General features: G+C 33.6%; 1 long non-coding RNA gene across 1 annotated transcript; it reads right to left on the bottom strand.

Annotated features, from left to right (window-relative positions):
- Window positions 1-4,897: 4,897 nt before the first annotated feature.
- On the bottom strand, window positions 4,898-5,733 carry LOC113093588 (uncharacterized). Its single transcript, XR_003287746.1, has 3 exons — window positions 5,678-5,733; window positions 5,035-5,162; window positions 4,898-4,918 (listed from the first exon to the last, which is right to left on the bottom strand). It is a non-coding gene; the product is annotated as an uncharacterized LOC113093588 (long non-coding RNA).
- Window positions 5,734-17,698: the final 11,965 nt, after the last annotated feature.

Below are 17,698 nucleotides of genomic sequence, written 5' to 3'. Positions count from 1 at the left end.
TAACCCATTCTCACTCCAAAGGCGTCAAAAACCGAAGCATGGTCAAGCGCCCCTAGCGTCACTTTTATGACGCCAAATGTGCCTCTCGGCGTCGACTATCGAAGCACTACGACCTTCATTGCTTTCAGTGGGAAACTTTTGGCGTCAGAATTCGACACGAGGACATGAGATGTTTATCGCTATGAAATCACGTTCAAGAAGTCTCATTCAGCACACATCGCGCGATACTTGCTATCAGTTCCACAGTTTGGGTGAGTAGTCGTATATACGCTCTTTTAATGCCTTTTATCAAATGTATTCTGTCTTCTTTATTAATCAGATTAGTGCCATATGTTTAATCGCTGTATTATGTCGGTCATCCGCGGCTGTCTTTGAGTTTCATTGCGTTTAAATAAATGAACACAGCTGCTAATTAGTGTGATTAAACTCTATCTGTCACGTGACGTGCCATAGACCTTCGATCCGTTTTATATTATTATTAATTTCAGGATCAATGATGTAAGTTGTATTTGTAGTAAAATCATGGTAATCACGACACAATAGTAATAAATGAAATGTGAAGTTAAAACACAGTAAATGGAACATTAGTAACTGTAACTGTAGTTTTACTATGATATATTAATAATCAATACAACAATACAATAATCACCAAACCAGCTATGTTTGTATCACTGTAATGTTAGTGTTTTATGTGCTTTTATATGACAGAAATCACAGTAATCATGTGTTCTGTACCATGCTTTTAATACCTTTTAATGTGAATCAAAAAAAAAAAAAAACATCAAATTAAAAATAAATAATAAAACATGTATTTTTCCATCTTGCAGTTCATTCATATCAGTTTATATATATATAAATATTTTGCTCACAGATCATTATTAACATTCTGTATATAATTCAATTTTATTTTCTCTCCCCTTTTTTATTATTTTTATTTTTAGCTGAAAAGACGTAAAGGCAGTCAGCCCAGTGGTGTTTCTGGAGAGGGATTCCTTCAGAAATGGAGAAGACAGAAAGCTGCGGAGGCAGATATTTGCAGCAGTTAGTCTGTGATAGTTTGTCTCTTTTATCAAAAATTCCTGCTGTTATAATTTGTACAGCATTTGTTGTTTCTTAAACTGTTGCACTGTCCAAATACCCACACTTGCCATCTTTTCACTTGACCACTTGATTACTTATTTGAAGTCTTTCCTGTATTTGGCCTAGTGTTCGAGTGAGCATGATGACCACGAGTGTGTGTCGAACTTTTCATGACCTGATGACTGTGTTTCCCAATCCTGATCCTGGAGAACCCCAGCACTGCACGGTTTTGGCGTCTCTCTTATCTGCCTTGGAGTCTTCACTGATGAGCTGATGAGTTGAATCAGGTGTGTTTGATCAGGGAGACATCTCAAATGTGCAGTGTTGGGCTTCTCCAGGACCAGGATTGGGAGCCACTGCCTTATGGGACACTTATGTGTTTAAAGAGATTTTTAATATCTAATTATCAATATTTCACATACTGTACTAAACACATCACAGTCTTAATAATCCAGTTTAACACTTGTATGATATTATACAAGCCCCAGGACGGTCTCATCTGACACTATCAAAAGAATTCATATGACTATAGCTTGTTATTAATTACTTGCTTTCAATAATGGATTCATTTAACATTTAATTTTACAGCATCTTTACAGAGGCTGCTTTTATGGTCTAAACAAAACACAGTGTAATGTATAAGTTGAATGTAATGTAATATTTCTGTTTTACAGGATTGTTTGAGGATAACACTGCAGTTCTCCATCATGCACAAGGACTCACCTCGTTAACTCTTTATCCCCCACACACACAGATATGGTCCCTGGATCAGTGATTAGACTTTTCAGTGGTTTGATTTTTGCAGAAGATGTAACTTTGTTTTATTTATAAGCTCATAATGAATACATTACAGAACCAGTGATGAAAACAATAGTTAAAAATAGTATTTTTCGTATTGATAAAGCATTTTGTTCTCTTTTTCAAGCTTCATACAGTGAACTTTTTAGACTTTAATTAAGAGTTTTAGTAAAGGAGATATTCATACACAGTCATCCCCTAGCTCCAGTCATGAAGTGAATTCATGATGTTATGTCAAAGCTAGCAGGTGTTTGTTTTCCTGAACACTTTCTCTGTCTTCCATTGTTCAGACAATCAGTGTTTATTTGATGCTGTGCTGATTGAGTTTTATAGATGATATTGCACACTTGACATGCATGTCTTCATGGTGTTTTTTTGTGAGTTTGAAACATTTACATTGTGTTGTATAACATTTTGGTCAATTTAATTTTTTTAATAAAATTGAACTTTTTCCAGTGTTCTCTGAAAGACATACTGTATTTACTGTTTTGTTTTTTAATAAAAGCATTTTCATTTGCATACTGAAAATAGTTAATGTTTACAACATAACTGCCTTTTTATTCTTTATGGTGGCAAAAACGAGCTTGGTGACAGAGGATGCAGTGTAGTAATTTGGGCATGTTGTCTTTAAATGAGTTTGACATATCAATAAATAATGGAAGATCCTTACAAAAATATGCATGTTTATTATGCTTTATGTATTTATTTGTTCATTCATTTATAATTTCTGTTTTTATTCCTAGGGTTCAAATGGTAGAGAATGGTAAATCACAGAAACACAAATGTGAACAATTTTAACTTTAAAACACAATGTAATATACAATGTAAATTTTAGAAGCACGTCATTTGATTAGTAAATATATTTGTCTTTGGTCAAAAAAAAAATATACAAATCTTAAAAATGTGTCTTATATTTAATGAGAGGAATCTATCTGTTGGATACAACTGCGACTGCTGGGCATGTGCACATCAATATTGCCCAATTTTTGTCAAGCTGAACAACGGAGGAAGGTGAAGACATTAATAAAACAGTATCTTATAAGTAGCAAGCTTAATCTATTGTTAACCGAATCTATCCCTTCAGCCGAAAAACGAAAGACATCTGTCATACATGGATAAGGAAATGTGACGCTGCTGCTCAGCTTAGATGTCATTGGCTATGACTTTTCAGGACAGTCTGTGGTTGGACTATCTTTTAACCCATATTAAACAGCGCATCATGTTAAAAAGTATGTTTTGCTCCTATCATCACATTAGTAATATATTAAGTCAACAATGAAGTGTTGCTATCTTGAGAAAAATGACATCTTTAGCGAGATCCTAATCCTAACCCTAAGCATAACTTCAATGAACTACAAAAAAAAGCCCCCCAGTGTTGCCTTTCTATAGATAGAACGACGGAGGCTTGTGGGTAATGTAGTTTAAAACTTTTTATTAACGAAACTAAATAAATTATTTATTTTAAGGTAAACTGGATATCTAAATATGTTTATTGTGCAAACCTCTATGATATATTTGAGAGGCAGGCTGAAATGTGGTATTTCACAGTGAGCAATATTTAAAATGCTTTTATGCCAGCTTTCCACTTATTTCTGAAAACTGAGCTCAACATTATTTTATCAGCATAGCATAAGTAATAATCCTGCCCATTTTCTCTTTGATATGTTAATTGGACTCTGATTTACAGCCATTTGAAATGTACAGTTTTGGGCTCTTCCGGGGGGTGCTACTGGGCCCCTGGGGGTAGCAGGGCAGTAAAACCTACATATATGTATTCTCCTCATCATGAACAACAAACTGAGCTGAGTCACATTTATATCTGACAGTTTTCACAGTCCTCTGTTTTCTATTCTATTCATCATGGCTATTATACCTTTAGACAGGACATTGTGAAGCCATCTGATGAAACATGGAAAAATTATAAAGAAATGATTTAATAATGAAAATAATAGATTATTTCTTAGATTTTTGAAGTAAATGGCAAGAAATATAATGGATGAACCTGCAACAACTTGCCATTGTCTATTCCCCACTGTAAAGCAGTAATCAAGGACAATGTATACACATTGTGATACTTCACTATTACACAAGGACAAATTCATGCAGTGCTAAGAATATTAATTTATATATATATATATGTATATATATATATATATATATATATATATATATATATATATATATATATATATATATATATATATATATATTAGCATTATATATAACTAATTAGCCGAAATCAGTGTAAAACTGTCCTCCTCACCCCCGTATCTTGCTCCTCAGGTGCTGGACATCAGTAATGTGCGTGCTCTTGGTTTTAATGCAGTACAAGATCCACGTTGATCATTCCTGCTACATTCTCAGTTATCCGTCAAGTGCTTGTAACAATAAAGCCCATGGCACCATCTTGTAATGCAGAATAATTAATCTTGTAACTCCCTGTATTTCACAAAAAATGTGCATATTTGTTACTAAAATATAAAAAAATACTTTCTGGTGTACTGATGTCCCAGATGTTATTAATCCGATCAAAAATGTTTATGTCTTAAATAAAAAAAGAATCCCAATAATTAATATGTCGTTTTTCCAAGTCTAAAATAAACACATATGAGCCTACCTAGTAAAATGATGTATTTACCAAGAAACTTCAGAACACAATATTCACCATTTTCATTTTATTGAAGCATAGACTATAAAGTTGATAAAGTAGCATCAAGACAAATAAGATTCAATGAAAATAATTATCATCAAAGATACATTAACCTCATATATAAATCAGTTCACACAGATGAGTGATGAAATGTCCTTAAAAGTCACACAGTCCCATCCAGTCAACTGTGATACAGATCATGTGATACATATAAGACATGTGATACTGTTCCAGAAAATAATGATTCCCATCATCACATCTAAACTGGTTTCATCTCCCCATCGTGTTCTTCTTCTCTCGTGTCTGGAAACAGTTTGTGGTTGATGTCCAGCACTGATGTGGTGTAGCTTGTTCTCAGCCAGAGGATCTCTCAGTCCTAACATCCCAGACCTGAAGTGAAACACACAATCCAGATCAAGTTGTTTAATGGACAGAGAGCGCAGCTTATGTTCTGTGTGATTTTAGCAGGGTGACCAACTATGACCCTTGTAGTACTGTACACTTACCATTCTTCAAGCTGTTTTAAGACCTTTTGAGAAGCTTTTTCTCTGAAGACAATTTACCACATCCTCTTCTTTCACTCCTTTCAAGAGCATCACTTGGTCAAAACCCCTCGTTTGGCTGAAGAGATCATCTGTACCAATAAAAATACTGCAATAATAATGTCATTCTGCAAGAATTAAGAAAAAGTTACAGAGGCAAAGGTCTTGCTCATTAGACTGCATTAGCATGTGTAGTTCTCAGAGACTCTAGAATTCATCTATTGTTGCAGTAAATGTGTTTTTTTTTCCTCTAGAATCTTTCTCCAAAGTTCCTGACTTCTCTCACAAATGTGTTTTAGTCGGTGCAGTGTAAGGCCTGGCTTCAAACCAATCCACTATCAATTCACAATTTATAACATAACATTTACAAAACAATGAAATAATGTCAATTGGTGTTTATATCAACTAAACCAATTTCGTGATACTTGTCTACTTTTAAAACAGGTGGTGTGTTTTTAAAAACATAATATTAAAAATGTCCAGTCACACTTTGCTAACATGCTGTAATTGTAATAGTATAAAACGAAATCAAGGCTGACATGACCAATTCTGTGAGAGATCATCATAAAATGTTGTATAACACAGCATTGCTTCAACATACACATACCAGAGGACTTCTGTTTGTTTGAGCTCAAGATGGCCATCTTCATTCCTCATCCTGAGCAAATCATTTCCTTGGTCTTCCTTCTCTTCTGTCAAACAAGAAAATCTCTACTTACTCTGTGTGCAATTAATGTTGCTCATTAAACATAATTAAGTTAATTTAAAGTAAGATTCAGACCAGAGCATTTGAGGAGTAAATGTTGATTAAAAAAAATATTCTAAACAAATGTACCTGGGAAGAGCTGATCATGGCAAGATTCGCTGAGACTCAGTAATAGCTCTTTTAGTTTTTAGGAAGGTTTGTGAGGGTTGGCTCTTCAAATAGCTGTTGAGCTCGATATTTTAGACCTGAAAAAGAAGAACAGCATTATCTGGAAAAAATCCTGTAAGACAGAAGGAAGGAAATATTATTAATTACGTGCAACTTGTACATTACACCTCTGTAAAGATGCTGTATAATTAAATGTTAAATGCATCCATTATTGAAAGCAAGTAATTAATAACAAGCTATAGTCATATGAATTCTTTTGATAGTGTCAGATGAGACAGTCCTGGGGCTTGTATAATATCATACAAGTGTTAAACTGGATTATTAAGACTGTGATGTGCGACTGTGTTTAGGGATCATTTTTAAGACTTTGACCCTGTCCAGATACCCACACTTGCAGTCTTGGCCACTTGAGAGTGCGTGTACGTGACAGTGTGTGAACGAGACTGTCCCCGGTCTTAATAATGCCAAAGCACAGCGTCCTTAACACACTAAAACTCTCCAATACTGCTCCGGAGCGCTATACAAAGCTTAGTGTATCCCATCATGCATCATGTTTTGGAATAAATCGTCCGACTTTTTGCCGAGGTCTCACAAAAGGTCATGGAAAGCTGTCCAATGTACAGTATGTGAAATATTGATAATTAGATATTAAAAATCTCTGTAAACACATAAGTGTCCCATAAGGCAGTGGCTCCCAATCCTGGTCCTGGAGAAGCCCAACACTGCACATTTGAGATGTCTCCCTGATCAAACACACCTGATTCAACTCATCAGCTCATCAGTGAAGACTCCAAGGCAGATAAGAGAGACGCCAAAACCGTGCAGTGCTGGGGTTCTCCAGGATCAGGATTGGGAAACACAGTCATCAGGTCATGAAAAGTTCGACACACACTCGTGGTCATCATGCTCACTCGAACACTAGGCCAAATACAGGAAAGACTTCAAATAAGTAATCAAGTGGTCAAGTGAAAAGATGGCAAGTGTGGGTATTTGGACAGTGCAACAGTTTAAGAAACAACAAATGTTGTACAAATTATAACAGCAGGAATTTTTGATAAAAGAGACAAACTATCACAGACTAACTGCTGCAAATATCTGCCTCCGCAGCTTTCTGTCTTCTCCATTTCTGAAGGAATCCCTCTCCAGAAACACCACTGGGCTGACTGCCTTTACGTCTTTTCAGCTAAAAATAAAAATAATAAAAAAGGGGAGAGAAAATAAAATTGAATTATATACAGAATGTTAATAATGATCTGTGAGCAAAATATTTAGATATATATATATATATATATATATATATATATATATATATATATATATATATATATAAACTGATATGAATGAACTGCAAGATGGAAAAATACATGTTTTATTATTTATTTTTAATTTGATGTTTTTTTTTTTTTTTGGATTCACATTAAAAGGTATTAAAAGCATGGTACAGAACACATGATTACTGTGATTTCTGTCATATAAAAGCACATAAAAACACTAACATTACAGTGATACAAACATAGCTGGTTTGGTGATTATTGTATTGTTGTATTGATTATTAATATATCATAGTAAAACTACAGTTACAGTTACTAATGTTCCATTTACTGTGTTTTAACTTCACATTTCATTTATTACTATTGTGTCGTGATTACCATGATTTTACTACAAATACAACTTACATCATTGATCCTGAAATTAATAATAATATAAAACGGATCGAAGGTCTATGGCACGTCACGTGACAGATAGAGTTTAATCAGACTAATTAGCAGCTGTGTTCATTTATTTAAACGCAATGAAACTCAAAGACAGCCGCGGATGACCGACATAATACAGCGATTAAACATATGGCACTAATCTGATTAATAAAGAAGACAGAATACATTTTATAAAAGGCATTAAAAGGGCGTATATACGACTACTCACCCAAACTGTGGAAATGATAGCAAGTATCGCGCGATGTGTGCTGAATGAGACTTCTTGAACGTGATTTCATAGCGATAAACATCTCATGTCCTCGTGTCGAATTCTGACGCCAAAAGTTTCCCACTGAAAGCAATGAAGGTCGTAGTGCTTCGATAGTCGACGCCGAGAGGCACATTTGGCGTCATAAAAGTGACGCTAGGGGCGCTTGACCATGCTTCGGTTTTTGACGCCTTTGGAGTGAGAATGGGTTGTAATTTAAATGCCTTCATCTAAACTGAATTTGGAATTAACTGTGGTGAAACTTTTGTTTCAACAGCCTAGTTTCTGTTATTTCCCTTCTCTTAATAGAAATGGTTGTAAAATGATCTGTCTGTCAGTGTTACTCTCAGGGCAGCTTGAGTTTTTTTTTTTTTTTTTTTCATTTTTTTTTTTTAAAGATATAGATATAAATTAAAAAGGATGTATTTTTTATCAAAAATCATCCACACAGCAGTTTCCAAAAGACAAGCTATGCCAAAATTAACAAATTGTGAGTGTTTGGGTTTCCAAAATCCAGATAAGCCTCCAGTTACAATTACTTAGACACGCCCCTATTCTACTCCACCAATTAGATTACTCAGATATTGGTGTGAAGGTGGAGTTTAAGCTCAGTGCAAAGATTTCTTCTTTAAGTGTAATTTTATTTTATTTTATTTTTGCCTTTACAGTGTTTTTAAACTAAACATACACCATTCCAACATACAATCTATAATTTTTCCTGGACACAAAAGAGGCTACTATAGCTCATACTTTCCCATCATGCACTGCAAAAATTACCTTGCTCTACAGGCAATTCTCACACTTCAAAGCAGTGCTATTTAGTACCAGTCAAAATCTGTAAAATATGCCTTGTAATTGAAACATTTCTTTCTATAGTAACCTAGCAAATGATTCTATATCAAGCTAAAGATACAGCTAAAGATATCCACATTAACATCTCAGTTGTGCTTATATTATGGCTGTTTACCCGATAAGAGTCTTTGCAGAAACACTAATGGAGCTGTGATTAGCATATAGTGACCAAAACGATGACGACGAACTATGACTTTAATATTATGCCATTATCCAGAATGTGATTAATACCAGAGATACATGATGACATCTGTATGAAGATGTTCATCATCATTGTGATCATTCAAAACTACGTAAATAAGCCTATTTCTGCTCATCATTTGATCAGTTAATTAACGTCTGCACATATGTGCCAGAACACATTTATACAGGATGCTAAAACATGAAATGAATCAGGTTTTCCACTAAGATGACTATGCAGATTGGCATAATGCTCAAACTATTTTCTTGATAAAGCAGCCCATCTGTGCCGCTGTAATCGCACTAAGTACAATCTGGACAACATTATCACTTAATATAGTAAGACATGCCTCACACTCCTTCTCAGTATAGATGCAGCTAGACATTCTGCATTATTGACTTTGAAAACATTGGTGTTCTTGTTGATTTTTATGTAGCTTCAAGTCTTCTAAATCTTTTGGGTTCTGTCTGGGGCAACTGCTGGAAAGACCTTTTGATATCCTGAGCTGAGAAACTTGAGGAGCAGCAAGCAGTCAAAACAACTCACTCTGCATTTCAATCAAAGCCAAAACAATATAAATGTCATTGTGACTGTTTAATGCAATCTGTTTGTTCTGCTCCTGTGGTGGGCGATATGACGCTGTGCACATTTGCCCAAAACCATCTGTCACAGGCAGATATTAAAAATCCATAAAGGGAAACAATTTGAAAAGCCTCATAAATTAAACACTACTGAATAGCCATTTTAATACAGCCGTGAACTGGAGGCAAGCTTTGATCTGCTACACAAATCCATCATAATGGACTTATTTAAAACCTGAGCTTTTAATTGTCGCTCATAAAGACCTGAACGGAAAGGTGGAGGATATTTAAGTGCAAGTGTAATTTGTGTGTGCTATTTATTTGTTGGGTTCTCTCAATATGCCTTATTGGCATTTAATTGTTTGCATGTGTATTATATAAACAGCACAGCACTTTTACCATTTTTTAAGACATTATTTCTTTTCTTTCTTTTTTTTTTTTAAGGCAGCTTTAATTACTTTTTTAGTAATTATGATTAATATAAAAAAGAACCAAAAGTGAGTATCATATTTGAATTATGTCAATATTGTTCATTGTCAATTCAATTCATTCAACCAACTCAACAGATCAAAGTAATAATATAATATAATATAATATAATATAATATAATATAATATAATATAATATAATATAATGTAATATAATATAATATAATATAATATAATATAATATAATATAATATGTTTCCTGTTCGTATATTTACCTACGGCCCTCATACAAATTTTGTTGGATCAGCACATTCAGTAGGTTAACTAGATTTACAAACCTACATTATGTACATCAATCAATAAATCAATCAAGCAATCAATCAATAAAACAAACAAATAAACAAACAATTAATCACTTTTATCATTCCATTAATCCACTAAACATACAAACTCTCTAAAGAGAAAATAAACAATATTCTTCTGTAGTCAGACTGAGGAAACTCCTGTGACTTTCTCGAAGGCTAATGCTTTTGAACAGAATCTTTCTAATGTTCTCACTGATCTTCTCAGAAGGCGTTTCATGTCAGTGATGTCTAAAAGCATGCCATAATTCAAAGGTTTTGCCAAAGCTTATGATCTACAATCTACATCATGATTTTAGACATGAGTCATGGCAGCACAAGGTAAAACCACCTTATTTCTTTTCAAAGTATTAACAGCATTTTATACGCTAAAGGAATCAAGTTTATCTCTTGCAACAACTCAGCCACACTCCCATTTATGTGACTGCTGATAAGAACAAATGCAGGCTCTGCTGTGGGGTACCGAAAGCAGACGTCTTCCATCATATATGACGGTTTACAATCACCTCATGCGTAAATATAATAAAACTCACTAAAAGGAGAGAAAAAAAAACAAAAAACACAATAGTTTGTTTCTTCAGCTATAGGCAGTTAAAAAAAATAAATTATATATATATATATATATATATATATATATATATATATATATATATATATATATATATATATATATATATATATATATATATATATATATATATATATATATATATATATATATATATATATATATATATATATAATTTATTTTTTTCTACATATATAATATTATGGATAGATGCCATGTTCAAAGTTAAAAATATCTTAATTTGCTTCAAAAGATGTTAACTGATGGACTAAAATTATTGGATATCATTCTGATGTTTTTATCAGCTGTCTGGTCTCTCATTCTGACGGCACCCATTCACTACAGAGAATCCATTGGCGAGACTCTCCAGACTCTCAATCTTTAAATATGATACAATTACTAAACTTATAAAACTATATAATAATTTAAATAAACTAGCCGTTCACTTTCATATCATTTTGTAAAGATGTTAAAAACATTTTTTTCCACAAATTATGCCCCTCAGCTTTGCCATCATTTCCAACACAAACAGGATTTTATTTATTTATTTATTTATTTATTTTATTTTATTATTTTTTTTAAATAAAATGTTATCAGATTTAGTGTAATTGGTTACCAACAAGACAACAGTGTCAATAGAGCACTTGAGATGAAATACTAGAAGTAAACTTGCCAAATAATGCTCAAAGTGCAAAAATATGATTATCAGAGTTTACTTTGGATACATAAAATTCTAGCTAAAATTAAACAAAGGATCAGCTATATGTAATACTAAACATCCTTTAAGTGTCATTTTCAGCATGTACTGTATTCCTAAAAATAACTAAAATAATTATTCAGTGATGTGAGTTCAACACTGCCAGTAGAAAAAATAAATAAAGAATGTAAGATATGTGTTTCAGAAGTTATTTTCTAAAAGTCCACAGGGCAAAAAGTGCCCACAGTTCAAGGAACACCCAATTACGCTTACACCCATTAAAGGATGGATTCTCGTTGTGTCATGAGTTTCTGTGTAACATCCCCTCAAGTCCTGATAAAAGTGACAAAGTGTTGCATTGTAGTTTAATCCACCATAAACCATTTCCAAGGGCTCTTTCGAATGGCATCTTGAATCACAGCAGATTTGATCAATGGAAAAAGTATGGCATCTCAGGTCTGAAATTGATTATCAGATGGTTATGATCCAATAAATGGCATCTGTGTCATAAAAGTCATAATTGACTGTCTAACTTGTGAGTGGGAAGAGTGTGACACTACACTGCTCATCATTCTCTTTGTGTTCATCAATATGACACACGGCCAGACACAGCCAGATGTTAGTAACAGAAGAAAGAGTATTGGAGAAAGTCCTCTGTCACAAACACACTAACACTATCTGATAAGCACTTTTTCTTGCTGATACAGTGTTGAATGGTGGTATGAGGTAGGTTGCACATTTGCAACCGAAGTGTCAATATACTGTAGAGGTCAAAAACAGTTCAACCAAAAATGAAAATCATATAGTCAATTACTCACCCTCATGTCATTCCAATCCAAACTGATTAAATACATAAGTAAAAGTTTTGAAGAATATATTGCTCCTTTTTTTTCTCCTAAAAAGAAAACTAATTTAAACTACTGTTAAAAGGTTTGGAGTAAGTTAGATTTTTTAAAGTATCATGCTCCCCAAGACTACATTTATGTAATCAAAAATTAAATCAACAATTATATTATGTACTATTATTACAATTTTAAATCACATTTTTTATTGTGTATAAATATTATGTAAAATGTAATTCATTATTTTGATGCAAAACTGAATTTTCAGCATACTTACTCAAGTCTTAATTGTCACATGATCCTTTAGAAATCATTCTAACTTGCTGATTTGTTGCTCAAGAAACATTACCTATCATCAATGTTGAAAAAAGTTAGTTGCATTTTTTTTCCAATGTGTAAATATGTAAATATTGTACCAAAATTATGACACAAAAAGTAAGATTGTTGAACTGTGTACCCCCTTAACTGTCACTCATATTTTTGAACATTGACTTTGTAGTGCACGATCCGAACTTACATTTGTATAATTCATGAATGAAAATATTTTGTAACATGATATTGATGTACCATTCACATGGTAATGCAATGTCTGATTTTAAAATGAGTTCTAAAGGATGAATTTTGAGATTTTAAGTTTTCAGTTGATATATAATTTCTCATGATTTCTAAAATGTCCTGTTACAATGTAGATTTTTGAGGGTGCACTCTTGTCATAAACTAATCTATTACTTTTCCTACATAATTTTTAACAAAAAAAATAGATTTAATTGTAATATAGTGAAGTAAATGTAGGCGTCCCACAGAGAGGACGGGTGACAGTTAACAGGGTACATGCTTATCTGGATAAAAATGCATTTTAGATTAATAATTTTATGTGTTTTATTCTGTTTTCATGATTATTTTTATTAATGGCAATAAAAAAAAAAATAATAATAATATATATATATATATATATATATATATATATATATATATATATATATATATATATATATATATATATATATTAAAATATAAATAATATAATATATAATATATTTATTTATTTATACATATTTATTTATGCATTTTTTTAAGTAACATTATAAATGTCTTTACTGTCACATTTGATAAATATAATGTGCCCTAAAAAATAATAATAATAATAATAAAGAAAGAAAGAAATAACCCCACCATCCCCAAACCTTTGAATGGCAATAAACAAACAAGAACAAATAAATAAACAATGTTTTAGAAAAAATATTAACAATAATGTACAATCAGATTTTACATGGAGTCAAACATATGGACTGTGGTTGTTTTAGTAACCCTTATATTATTGGGAACTTTCATGGGATGGAATAAATCAATGTTTAATGTCAAATGTTGCATTTCTACAATGTCATCTGTGATGAAAACCTTTGCTACATGCTACATTTGCGATGCTAGGTGTCAACAACATACTTTCATGAGAATAGCCAGCACAAATTACTGAGTGCAACTCTAACCTTGATTTCATTAAAAATACATTAAGAACAAAAGCACTTCCTTCTTGATTGCAGTTCAATTCTGAAATTAAGCTAAATGTACATAATCAGCAAAATCTTAATTCCTTTTGAAGCTAATGATCTCACACCAGCATTGTAATGAAGTGAAAGCCAGCATGTGCTAACTGTGTGCTAATTTTCTCATAAAAAGCTGTAATTATGCTAATGTTAGTACGTATCGTGTCTAAACTGACACTCCATGTCGTACGGATAATAAAAGGGTGGTATTTTTACCCTCACAAGCCCTCTTGAGCCGCTGTTCTCTCTCCCCGGGTGTGCTGCCTCTCACTGAAACAATCGTCAGGCTAGTTTATGGCTAGAAAGAACTGAGTATCCACTGCTAAAGTGGAGAAGTAGAGGAGTCAAGAGGTTTCAGTCCTCTTCTCAGTCAAAGTATAGCTCATTTTTGTGGACAAGTGGCCCTAAATGTACTTCACTGAGACACAATGAGAGCTGTGGAGAGAAAGAGAGCTGGCACATCATGTGTTTTCAGCAAAACAATAATGTCAGCCAGCAAACAAAGACAGTGTGTGTGTGTGCGCATGCTGAGAATGGCTCCAGGTACTGTTCAAGACATAGAGGTCAATAGCTACACTTGAGTGAGTGTATATAACAGAGACGGGGGCTAGTTGTCACACTTTTTTATTTTATTTCAGTGAATATTTGAGCATGATTTTTAGAGTCAAATATTAATTCAAATTCTATGTACACACTGTAAAATTGTGGCCGCAAAAATACAATTGAATATCTCATCTATTATTACACAGGAATAATCAGGAATTCATCTTACAACAACCTTCCTGTTAGATTTGATCAGTGATCACCCTTGACTAATGAATGCCAGTGTGGCTCTACTGCATTCACTTGTTTTCACAAAAGCTATGACAAATTATATGACAACACTGGGGTTTCTTGTAGTACATAATCGTCACGATCATTAGTTGGAGTGCCCATGATCTTCAGTAGAGGGCACTCCACTCAGGACTCATTTAAGAACTCCATTTCCCATCCTGCCTCATTCCTGGTACTGATTGCACACAAACACCTGCATCTGCACTCACACCTGCACCTCATTTCAGCTAATACACACACTTATAAGCAGCACACTCACTCCACCAGTTTGCCAAGCCTGGTTTAGCGTTTCTAACATTTCAGAGCATTTCTCCCTGTGTTTGTCATTCACGTGTTTGATCTTTGGACTGTGTACTCCGACTCTTATTCTCTGCTGCTTGCCCCGATCTCTGCTTGTTTCTGGTTTTGACTCTGGTTATCCCTGACACACCTGACGCCATTCCTGATTTCTGCCTGTTTGACCATTCTTAAATAAAGCGCTGCATTTGGATCCGAACATCTCTGGCTCATTATTACAATAATATATATATATATATATATATATATATATATATATATATATATATATATATATATATATATATATATATATATATATACATTTATGCAATCACTTGCTCAATAGTCACCAAATTCCCCTCCCTGTGACAACTACCCCTAGGTTTCCATTTACATTACTAATACGGCAAAATTTTGTGGCATACTGTAATATCCTATAGTGCAATGCAATATGGAATATTCTGGTCATGTATCCAAAATATTACATGCAATCCACGGGTATAAATCCGTAGCTTTTTAAAAAGTAAGTAAGCAACACAGCAAAAAGATCAAAAGAAGAAAAAAAATGCAAGTATATGCAGTATATGATCAAAGAAAAAATAGATCACAATTAAGGAAAGACTCATTCATATTATATATATGAATCAGTACAGAGGCACATTCTGCGTATAAAAAGTTTATGCTGAATTTAATTTATAATACAACTTTAGCAGGTCAAAAAACTTAATTGTGATCATTTAATTACAGCAAATAATAAATAAATATGTAAAATAAACAATGTCTATATTTTTGTTGTAAATAAATAAGATTACTATGTAAGTTTACTATGATACAGTATACATATACATATATACATATTATTTTTGTCATTAAAAAAAATAGTTTAAATAGTAAAAAAGTATAAATAACAGATTGAGTATGCATGTCCAAACTTTTTGGATATCTGATGCTGTATAACAGTGAATTGGCTGAACAACTCAAAATGACAGTCTGGAAATGTCAAACAAAATTGAATACATGAAATGTATTTTAGGATTTAATTAATGTATCGGTGTGCAGGAATGCACACGGGCCCTCTGACAACTGCACAACAAGGCATACATGAAAATGCAAACTAAGGATACTTCAATATATATGTCTATAATACACTGTTTCAAATAACACTAAATATGTTTTAGAAAATATGTTGTTTTCAGTTACTCTTTGTATTAAACTTTGGTTTCCCAACCCTGCAGGTATGGAAAGGTCTGATTAAACAGACTTTAACAAAAAGCTGGTCAAATCCTGTACAACCATTAGCTACTGATGAAGTACTCAGGCTACAGGCAAACTGCACTCTTGACTATAGACTGTGAGTCTGTAGGACAGGCCATAGTGACACCATAAAACCAGAGGCAGGACATAAAACCATGGAGATGAATGAGGTACAAGCAGGTATTAAGAGATTAGCAACTGATGCTCTCAACATGCTGCCACTGACTCAGGTTCTTAATCAATAACACTTAACACTGAAGCAATGAAAGCAAAGCAGGCCTGATAAACCCTCTCTTCAATATGACTTAATTACTCCAGAAACATTCATTTTAAAGGTACTTTGTAACCATTCTGTACCATAGTATATAAAAACTATACTGATTGATTGATTTCTCAGAAAAATGTTGCTGCTCTTATATACGCATATACATTTAGAGTATGCATCTACGTATATATATATATATATATATATATATATATATATATATATATATTAGGGGTGTAACGGTTCACAAAATTCACGGTTCGGTTCGATACGATACACTGATGTCACGGTTCGGTTCGGTTCGGTTCGATACGTTTTAGATACAGCAAAATGTAAAAACATCTCAACTTTTCAGAATGCCGCAAGCGCACCGCGGGTCATGTGACAAGAACTAACCAATCAGCTTCATCCTTTCCCGTAACAACGTTGAGAGCTCAGCCAAGATGAAGGATCAGCTGATCATAGTTGTATATGGATTGCAATTTTGAAATAAATTTAGTAGCAGAGCTACTGCAAGCGATTTTTAGAGCTGCAAATCCATTTATCCTTCGCTGAAATTTCCGCGTCTCATGGAGAGAGCACGTCATTGTTGCTTAGCAAAGACAGACGCCTCATGAGCGCTTCTGCCCAAGCGCTTTGGAAAGGAGGAGAAAGACGTGCTTAGCGTTTTCCATGCGTTTTTAGGCACGATATGTGAACTGTGTAAGGCGCTCGCTCACTCAGCACGCGCTGAAGGCTTGTTGCAAAATGTCGAATGCCTTTAACAGACCAGAAATATAAGATCCTAAAATAACCAACAGGTCTGGTGTTTGGGTTGGATTCCCTGTAAGCTATAGTGTCTAAATGCTGCAGGGATAGTTTGCTGCGTGCATGTTTCTCCTTTTTTTTCGTCTTTTCCCAGATAGTACTGACGCATATATCCCAGATATTCCCGCTGGTGTTTTTTTTTTTTTTTTTTTATTCCCGCTGGTGTACCCTGTCATGTTGCAGATGCGACATACCGTTGTTTTTTTATCCACCACTCTCTTGCCATCACCATTATAGCTTAAAGGGAATCCAAAGTGCACCCAAACACCAGACCTGTTGGTTATTGGAGGATCTTCTC

The sequence above is a fragment of the Carassius auratus genome, unplaced genomic scaffold (assembly GCF_003368295.1).
Source record: "Carassius auratus strain Wakin unplaced genomic scaffold, ASM336829v1 scaf_tig00215105, whole genome shotgun sequence".
NCBI lineage: Eukaryota > Metazoa > Chordata > Actinopteri > Cypriniformes > Cyprinidae > Carassius > Carassius auratus.
The sequence above is the reverse complement of the archived record's forward strand: the minus strand, read 5'-3'. Positions and strand labels throughout refer to the sequence as shown.